At 45.5% G+C, this 9,237-nt stretch overlaps 1 long non-coding RNA gene across 2 annotated transcripts; it reads left to right on the top strand.

The window, feature by feature from the left end:
• Positions 1-1,523: 1,523 nt before the first annotated feature.
• Positions 1,524-8,480, top strand: LOC146751600 (uncharacterized). 2 transcript variants are annotated; one of them, XR_014941331.1, is made up of 5 exons: positions 1,524-2,377; positions 3,726-3,827; positions 5,333-5,438; positions 6,848-6,953; positions 7,769-8,480. It is a non-coding gene; the product is annotated as an uncharacterized LOC146751600 (long non-coding RNA). The 2 variants fall into 2 exon arrangements; XR_014941332.1 differs by lacking the exon at positions 3,726-3,827.
• Positions 8,481-9,237: the final 757 nt, after the last annotated feature.

Here is a 9,237-nt window from a genome sequence, read left to right as displayed (position 1 = left end):
CTGCACTTGGGCTGTACTGCTGTGTTTCTGCCCCATCATGGCTTCCAACCATGACTAAGCATTTCTATTGTATCACCCTAATTATATAGTGATATCATCCCCCCCATCACCCCCGCATCGTTCCAATGTCCCCCCCCCCCAACCCCCCCCATCATCCCAATGTCCCCCCAGCATCAACCCCAGAGCGGTGCCCACAGTGTCACCCCATTGCGACACTGAGATCTGCACCCCCGTGTCCATATACTGTGCTGTTGTTAATTCTCTATCCATAACCCTCCCCTTTAAGAACAAATAAATATAATTATTAACCTGTTACTGTTTTGTTTTTGTCTTTGTTCTTGTCATGGTTTAATAATTTTGTATTTTTTGCTATCAGTATTCCACATCATAACATCATATAAAGCATGAATAATTTTACTGAATCTGCAACTTACAGAAGAAGACTACATCTCCCAGGGAACAACACGATAGGTCACGGGACCTGGACTCTATATTAACTCTGTCGCAGAACAGACTGACGTCTTTCGAGTTCTGGCGTTCAGGGGAGTGTGTGGGAGCCTTCACCGTCTCGCCTAAATTTCACAGTAGGCCTCTCGGTTACGGGACTCATTCTCTCTCCTATTTTGCTTGATTCGTTAGCCCAATTTTCAATTTTCAATTATATTGTATTATATTGTGTTATCCGGTATTTCGATAAAGTATTTAGTAAATAAGTGTGCCTCCTTAGATCGTTGCCGCTGTTTTCTTTTCCTAATTAACTTTTTCCTTTCGGCCCAGGGCCCCTCCGGGGCCCACGGCCCCTGTCAAGGACGCAGGTTGGATTTTTAGTTCAAACCGTGACATGGGCTGTTATGTAACATCCTGATTGGGCACCTGCTGAGGAGAGGGGCCCACCCCATGGGCACAGGTGGGGGCCGTTGAGGGGTGAATTGCGATTGGTTGGAGCCTGGCTCCTCCCCTCCTTGATTGGTATTTAAGGGCTGGGAAGGGCAGGGGGCAGCATCAGTTCCAGCTCGGTGCTCCTATGGGAGCATTGAGGGAGAGGATTCTCCTTCCTGCTGCTTTCGAGCTCTGGATGCCATATGGGATGTGACTCTGCTTGGAGATCCTTTCCTTTGGGGTCTATGGTGAGTCTTTGACTTTGCAATGGGGTAAGGAATTTCTTCTTTATTACTGGACTGATGTCTTCTCCTTTTGATTGCTCCTAACAGCACTTATGGATGGGGGTGAGAAGGAGCTGTATCTACTTATGGATGGGTATGAGAAAGAGTTGTATCTAGAGCCTGCTTCCTTTGGATGGAGGGCTCAGCCTACACAATGGGGTGAGCGATCCCTTCTTTATTGCAGGGTTTGGGGGTGGAATGGGTCACTTTGGGATGCTCCATCCCTAGAGGTGTTTGAGGCTGTGGGACCTTGGTGTGGTGGTTGGTGACTGTCCCCATAGCAGGGGGGTTGAATGGAGATGGTCGTGATGGTCTTCACTGCTGATCATCATTTGATTCTATGCTCATATATTGCAGAGTATCAGCCCCAATGCTGGTTCCTATGGGACGCTGTTCATCACTATCTCCATCTGGATTTGGAGCCATTGGCTGCTGCTCTCTGGACTCGCTTCTACAGCCAGTTCTTCATCCATTTCATCATCTTCCCATCTGCTTGGTGTCTTCATCACTTGGACATGAGGATGGTGTGGGGTCCTGCATCAGAGGCCTTGTTGAAGTCTAAGTAGATGATATCAGCAGCTCTTCCTTCGTCTACTGATGTATCAGCGTCATCACAGAAGTCTATAAGGTCGGTCAATGAGGATTTGCCCTTGGTGAGGCCAGGTTGGTTCTCCATCATCACCTCCTGCCTTCCATGAGCCCTGGGTCCTTCTATGAGGATCTGCTTTGTGGTCATTCCCAGCACAGCAGTGGGACCGATGGCTCAGCCGTTCCTGGGCTCATCCCTTCTACCTTCCTACAAAGGAGCGCCATGTTGGCTGTGTTTCTGCTCACCGGACTGCACCCCATTGTCACCACTTCTCAGTCTGCGATGCGTCTCATCTGGGCTCATAGACTGTTTGATTTCAGGACCTTGGTTGGTCTTGCACTGGTTTGTTGACCTTATAAGGTCCAGTGGGGTCTCACGGGGCCCCGTTGGTTCCAGTGGGGTCTCATGGGGCCCGGTTGGTTCCTCCATCCCTCCCAACCAACCCCAAGGTGAGTGCTGTGTCTATGAGCTGCCCTGCAGATGGTGGCAGTGCCTTCATTGCCGTGTTGTGTCCTACAGGTTCCAGCAGAGCACAGAGATGTGCGGCTCCGGTTGAGAGCAGCGAGGAACAGAAACCTGCATTGCCTGGACCCAGCTTTGCTGATGGTAACTCTCAGCCCAGCAGGTAAGGGCAGCACACACAATTGCTTTTTACCTGTTCCATACTGAGATTGAAGGTAACGTTCCATTATTATAATGATAATATCTGCTCTCATCCTTCTCCATTCTCTTTTCCTCTGTTCTCTGCTGTTTCTCCAGCATTTCCTGCAGTGTTTCCTTTGTTCTCATTTTGCTGTTCTGTTCATTCTATGGGCCTTGTTCTTCATTTTGGTGCTTCATTCCCTTCAGCCTTTCATTCCATGTTGGAGTTCCAAGCAGTTTCCTCTGCCGCCTTGCCCCCCATCTTGATGTTTCTTGTAGTGCCCTTTTGGGCCTTGCCCCCCATCTTGATGTTTCTTGTAGTGCCCTTTTGGGCCTTGCCCCCCATCTTGATGTTTCTTGTAGTGCCCTTTTGGGCCTTGCTCCCCATCTTGATGTTTCTTGTAGTGCCCTTTTGGGCCTTGCCCACCATCTTGATGTTTCTTGTAGTGCCCTTTTGGGCCTAGCCATCCATCTTGATGTTTCTTGTAGTGCCCTTTTGGGCCTTGCCCTCCATCTTGATGTTTCTTGTAGTGCCCTTTTGGGCCTTGCCCCCCATTTTGATGTTTCTTGTAGTGCCCTTTTAGGCCTAGCCATTCATCTTGGTGTTTGCTGCAGTTTTCTCTTCAGCTTTGCCCTCCATCTTGATGTTCCTTGCAGCGTTCTTTTAGGCCTTGCCCTACATCTTGATGTTGTATGTGCCCTTTTGGGCCTTGCCCCATATCTTGATGTTCCTTTAATGCCCTTTTGGGCCTTGCTCTCCATCTTGCTGTTCCCTGCCATGTTCTCTTGGGCCGTGCCCTCCTTTTTGTTGTTCCTGCAGTGTTCTTTTGCTGTTTCCATTTGGCCTCCTACTCTGCCTTCCCTTTGCCCTCTGTTCTTGGTGTTTCATACCACTCTCCTTGCTGTTTCTTTACCTTAGACTTTCCCTTGGCTGTTCTATTACTGTTGCCCTTGCCTTACTGTTGGTGTTTCTTTGCTTCTCTTTTGTTGGGGCTTTCTGTGGTTGTTCTGCCTTTGCCTTTGGCTCTATGGGGTTTGGTGGGAGGCAGCGTTCATGTTAATGTTGACCTGAAGGGAACTTTTTGGGATAATTGCAGGAACTTTATGGCCTTAATGGGAAATCTAGTGATAACTGCAGTTGTCTGCAGAGTATCTGTAAGTAGAACCCTTTGTTTTTAATTCTATTAATTCTAATGATAGTGCAAAATGCCATTTTAAAGTAACTGCACCTTTAACCTTAGAAATAGCATTACTTCTATAAGTAACTGCACCTTTAACCTTAGAAATAGCATTACTTCTATTTCTAATAGTATTTATCCTATCCCTAATAGCATGGATTCTATCCTACTGCTGAGAGCAGCGAGGAACAGAAACCTGCATTGCCGGGAATGCTCTAGACCCAGCTTTGCTGATGGTAACTCTCAGCCCAGCAGGTAAGGGCAGCACATAGCAATTGTTTTTTACCTGTTCCGTACTGAAATTGAAGGTAACGTTCCATTATTATAATGATAATGTCTGCTCTCATCCTTCTGCATTCTCTTTTCCTCTGTTCTCTGCTGTTTCTCCAGCATTTCCTGCAGTGTTTCCTTTGTTCCTCATTTTGCTGTTCTGTTCATTCTATGGGCCTTGTTCATTTTGGTGCTTCATTCCCTTCAGCCTTTCATTCCATGTTGGAGTTCCAAGCAGTTTCCTCTGCCGCCTTGCCCCCCATCTTGATGTTTCTTGTAGTGCCCTTTTGGGCCTGGCCCCCCATCTTGATGTTTCTTGTAGTGCCCTTTTGGGCCTTGCCCCCCATCTTGATGTTTCTTGTAGTGCCCTTTTGGGCCTTGCCCCCCATCTTGATGTTCCTTGCAGTGCCCTTTTGGGCCTTGCCCCCCATCTTGATGTTTCTTGTAGTGCCCTTTTGGGCCTTGCCATCCATCTTGATGTTTCTTGTAGTGCCCTTTTGGGCCTTGCCATCCATCTTGATGTTTCTTGTAGTGCCCTTTTGGGCCTAGCCATCCATCTTGGTGTTTGCTCTAGTTTTCTCTTCAGCGTTGCCCTCCATCTTGATGTTCCTTGCAGTGTTCTTCTGGGCCTTGTCCTTATCTTGATGTTCTGCGTGATGTTCTCTTTGGCCTTTCCCTCCATCTTGATGTTTTACATGATCTTTTTTGGCCCTTGCCCTCCATCTTGATGTTTCAGCAGTGCTGTTTTGGGCCTTGCCCTCTGTTTTGCAGTTCCATGCAGCGTTCTTTTAGGCCTTGCCCTACATCTTGTTGTTGTATGTGCCCTTTTGGGCCTTGCTCTCCATCTTGATGTTCTCTGTAGTGTTCTTTATGGCCTTGCTCTATTTTGCAGTTCTATGCAGCATCTTTTGGGCCTTGCCCTCTGTTTCATTGTTCCCTTTGTTGTTCTCTTGGCTCCCCACGCTTTTTTCCCTTTGGCCTTTGTTCTTGGTGTTCCCTATAATGGCCTGTTTGCTGTTGCTTTTGCTTTGGTTTTCCCTTGGCTTTCCTTATTGCTTTTGCCCTTGCCTTACCCTTGGCTGCTTGCTTTGCTTTTCTGTTGCAGCGTCTTTCTGTGGTTGTTCTGCTTGCGTTTGGTCTTTGGGATTTGCTGGGACGTTTTGTTTGTGTTAATCTTGATCTGCTCCCCCGGCTCAATGCGGGTTGTAGTGATAATGACTGTAACCTGTATTTGTTAATGGAACTGATATTTACCTAATATTTACCCAATACTCAAGGCGTCTGTTCTGATAAGTGCAGTCATAAAAGTGATGGTCAGTGCTTTATGTGAAAGTCACTTTAATTGTGATTGTAGTGTGGGATACAATTGTTAAACTTACTGCAAATCTAGACTTAAAAGTACCATTAATTATATCCGTAATAGCATTAATTATATCCCTAATAGCATTAATTATATCCCAGTGCCTTCATTGCCTTTTTTTGTCCAGCAGGTTCCAGCAGAGCACAGAGATGTGCGGCTCCTGATGAGAGCAGCGAGGAACAGAGACCTGCATTGCCTGGACCCAGCTTTGCTGATGGTAACTCTCAGCCCAGCAGGTAAGGGCAGCACATAGCAATTGGTTTTTACTTGTTATGTACTGAGATGCAAGGTTAGTGTTTTTGACTTCATTTCTGCACTCCGTGGTGTCCTATGGGCTGTCTGTGCTTGTCCTACTGTGTTGTCTTTTTGTTTGGTCTTTGCTGTTGCTCAGCTGTTTCTTGCAGTGTTTTTCTTGCCCTCCATTTTGACATGATTTGAGGCATTCTTTTAGGCCTTGCCCTCCATTTTGGCATTCCTTGTGTCATCCTCTTAGGCCTTGCCCTCCATTTTGGCGTTCCTTGCGTCGTGCTCTTTGGCCTTGCCCTCCATTTTGGCATTCCTTGTGTCGTCCTTATAGGCCTTGCCCTCCATTTTGGCATTCCTTGCGTCGTTCTCTTAGGCCTTGCCCTCCATTTTGGTGTTCCTTGCGTTGTTTTATTGGGTCTTGCCCTCCATTTTGGCATTCCTTGCGTCGTCCTTTTAGGCCTTGCCCTCCATTTTGGCGTTCCTTGCGTCGTCCTCTTAGGCCTTGCCCTCCATTTTGGCATTCGTTGCGTCATCCTCTTAGGCCTTGCCCTCCATTTTGGTGTTCCTTGCGTCGTTTTATTGGGTTTTGCCCTCCATTTTGGTGTTCCTTGCGTCCTCCTTATAGGCCTTGCCCTCCATTTTGGCATTCCTTGCGTCGTTCTCTTAGGCCTTGCCCTCCATTTTGGCGTTCCTTGCATCATTCTATCAGGACTTGCTCTCCATTTTGCTGTTCCTTGCGTTGTTCTATTGGGAATTGCCTTGTTAGTGGTCTATTGGGCTTTGCCTTCTATTTCAGCGTTCCCTTTATCATTCTCTTGGTTTGTGACTCTGCTTTCCCCTTGGTCTTTCTTCTTGGTGTTCCTATAATGGTTTATTTACTGCTGCTTTTGCTTTGGCTTTTCCCTTGCCTTTCCTTATTGTTTTGTCTTTGTCTTACCTTTTGCTGCTTGCTTTGCTTTTCTCTTGCAGTGTCTTCGTGGTTGTTCTGCTTGTCTTTGGGTTGTGCTCGGAGGTTTTGTTTGTGTTGATCTTGATCTGCTCCCCTCTGACTTAATGAGGTCTGTAGTTATAAATACTGTAACCTGTAGTGTATTTGTTCACATAAGTCTTAACCCAATATTAAGATGTTTGCTATGGTAAATGTAGCTCTAAAAATTGCTGCCCTGTGTTTTCTATGATAGTTACTTCAATAATAATCCTAGTGTGGAATACAGTTGGTAAACTTACTGCATATTTAAACTTATCAATAGCATTGATTATATCCCTCATCGCATTAATTATATCCCTCGTAGTATGAATTACATCCTATTGCTCTGTTTCATCACAGTTATTGTAATGATCGCACTGTGTTACCCTGCAGATGGTGGCAGTGCCTTCATTGCTTTTTTTTGTCCAGCAGGTTCCAGCAGAGCACAGAGATGTGCGGCTCCTGACGAGAGCAGCGAGGAACAGAGACCTGCATTGCCTGGACCCAGCTTTGCTGATGGTAACTCTCAGCCCAGCAGGTAAGGGCAGCACATAGCAATTGGTTTTTACTTGTTACGTACTGAGATTGAAGGTAACGTTCCATTATCTCCATCATCACCTCCTGCCTTCCATGAGCCCTGTGGTCCTATGGGTCATTATGGTAACCCTATGGGGTCTTATTGTTTCCTATGGGGTCTTATTGTTTCCTATGGGGTCTTATTGTTTCCTATGGCGTCTTTTATTGTTTCCTATGGCGTCTTTTATTGTTTCCTATGGCGTCTTTTATTGTTTCCTATGGCGTCTTTTATTGTTTCCTATGGCGTCTTATTGTTTCCTATGGCGTCTTATTGTTTCCTATGGCGTCTTATTGTTTCCTATGGCGTCTTTTATTGTTTCCTATGGCGTCTTTTATTGTTTCCTATGGCGTCTTTTATTGTTTCCTATGGCGTCTTTTATTGTTTCCTATGGGGTCTTATTGTTTCCTATGGCGTCTTATTGTTTCCTATGGGTCCTTATGGTAACCCTATGGGTCCTTATGGTAACCCTATGGGGTCTTATGGTTTCCTATGGGGTCTTATGGTTTCCTATGGGTCCTTATGGTAACCCTATGGGTCCTTATGGTAACCCTATGGGGTCTTATTGTTTCCTGTGGGTCATTATGGTAACCCTATGGGGTCTTATTGTTTCCTATGGGGTCTTATTGTTTCCTATGGGGTCTTATTGTTTCCTATGGGGTCTTATGGGGCCCTATTGGTTCCTCCATCCCTCCTTACCAACCCCAAGGTGAGTGCTGTGTCTATGAGCTGTTCTCCAGATGGTGGCAGTGCCTTCATTGCTGTGTTGTGTCCAACAGGTTCCAGCAGAGCACAGAGATGTGCGGCTCCTGATGAGAGCAGCGAGAAACAGAAACCTGCATTGCTTCGACCAACTTTGCTGATGGTAACTCTCAGCCCAGCAGGTAAGGGCAGCACATATCCATTGGTTTTTACTTGTTATGTACTGAGATGCGAGGTTAGTGGTTTTGACTTCATTTCTGCACTCTGTGCTGTCCTATGGGCTGTCTGTGCTTGTCTTAGTGTGTTGTCTTTGTGTTTTGTCTTTGCTGTTGCTCAGTTGTTTCTTGCAGTGTTTTTCTTGCCCTCCATTTTGACATTCTTTGAGGCATTCTCTTAGGCCTTGCCCTCCATTTTGGTGTTCCTTGCGTCGTTCTCTTCGGTTTTGCCCTCCATTTTGGTCTGTCTTGCATCCTTCTTTTGGACTTTGCAGTCCATTTAGGCATCCATTGCATCATTCTTTTGGACTTTGCAGTCCATTTAGGCATCCATTGCATCATTCTTTTGGACTTTGCCGTCCATTTAGGCATCCATTGCATCATTCTTTTGGGCTTTGCCGTCCATTTAGGCATCCATTGCATCATTCTTTTGGACTTTGCCGTCCATTTAGGCATCCATTGCATCATTCTTTTGGACTTTGCTGTCCATTTAGGCATCCATTGCATCATTCTTTTGGACTTTGCCGTCCATTTAGGCATCCATTGCATCATTCTTTTGGGCTTTGCAGTCCATTTTGCCATTCTTTTTCTTGTTCTCTTGGGCTTTGCCCTCCTTTTCTGTGTTCCCTGCATTCTTTTGTAGGCCCTTGCCCAATATTTTGATCTTCTCTCGGGTGCTTTCTTCCATTTTGCGGTTGCCTGCATCATTTTGTTGTGCTTTAATGTCCCTATTCCTGTTCTCTGCTGAGTTTTGTGTTGTATTATGTTCTGTTTTGATGTTTTTTGTGCTGCTCTTTTGGGCCTTGCTGTTCATTTTGGCATTCTCTGTGTTCTTCTTTTGCACTTTTTGCTCCATTTTGGTGTTTTTTGTAGCAAATTTTTGGGCCTTGCCCACTATTTTACATTTTCATGTCCCTCTGGTTTCAGCCCATTGATCTAACTATGTGCTTTTCTTCCTTAGGGCCTTTATATTCCCTGGCTGATGGATGTTCCCCTTTGATGCAGCGCTCCATGCTGCCATGCAGGCGTTCAATAAAGCTTTGGGGGGCTGACGATCCATCACAACAGCACATCAGCTACATGTTAGTCAATTAACCTCCATTTAATTGGAATTAGTTTTTAAGTTCTGTTAATCAAATTGGTTTAAGGTTTGCGTTCAGTTAACCTTACCCAAATTGGTTTTAGGTTTGACTTCACACTTAAAGAAATTGGTTTTAACTTAGTAATGTATTAACTTCACCCACATTGCATTTTGTTTTGTAATCATTTAATTGCAACTAAATTGGTTTTTGCTTTGTTGTCAATTAATCTTAATCAAGTTGGTTCTAGCT

Source organism: Coturnix japonica, unplaced genomic scaffold, assembly GCF_054131305.1.
Source record: "Coturnix japonica strain WE unplaced genomic scaffold, WE-NBRP24 Scf071, whole genome shotgun sequence".
Taxonomy (NCBI): domain Eukaryota; kingdom Metazoa; phylum Chordata; class Aves; order Galliformes; family Phasianidae; genus Coturnix; species Coturnix japonica.
The sequence above is the reverse complement of the archived record's forward strand: the minus strand, read 5'-3'. Positions and strand labels throughout refer to the sequence as shown.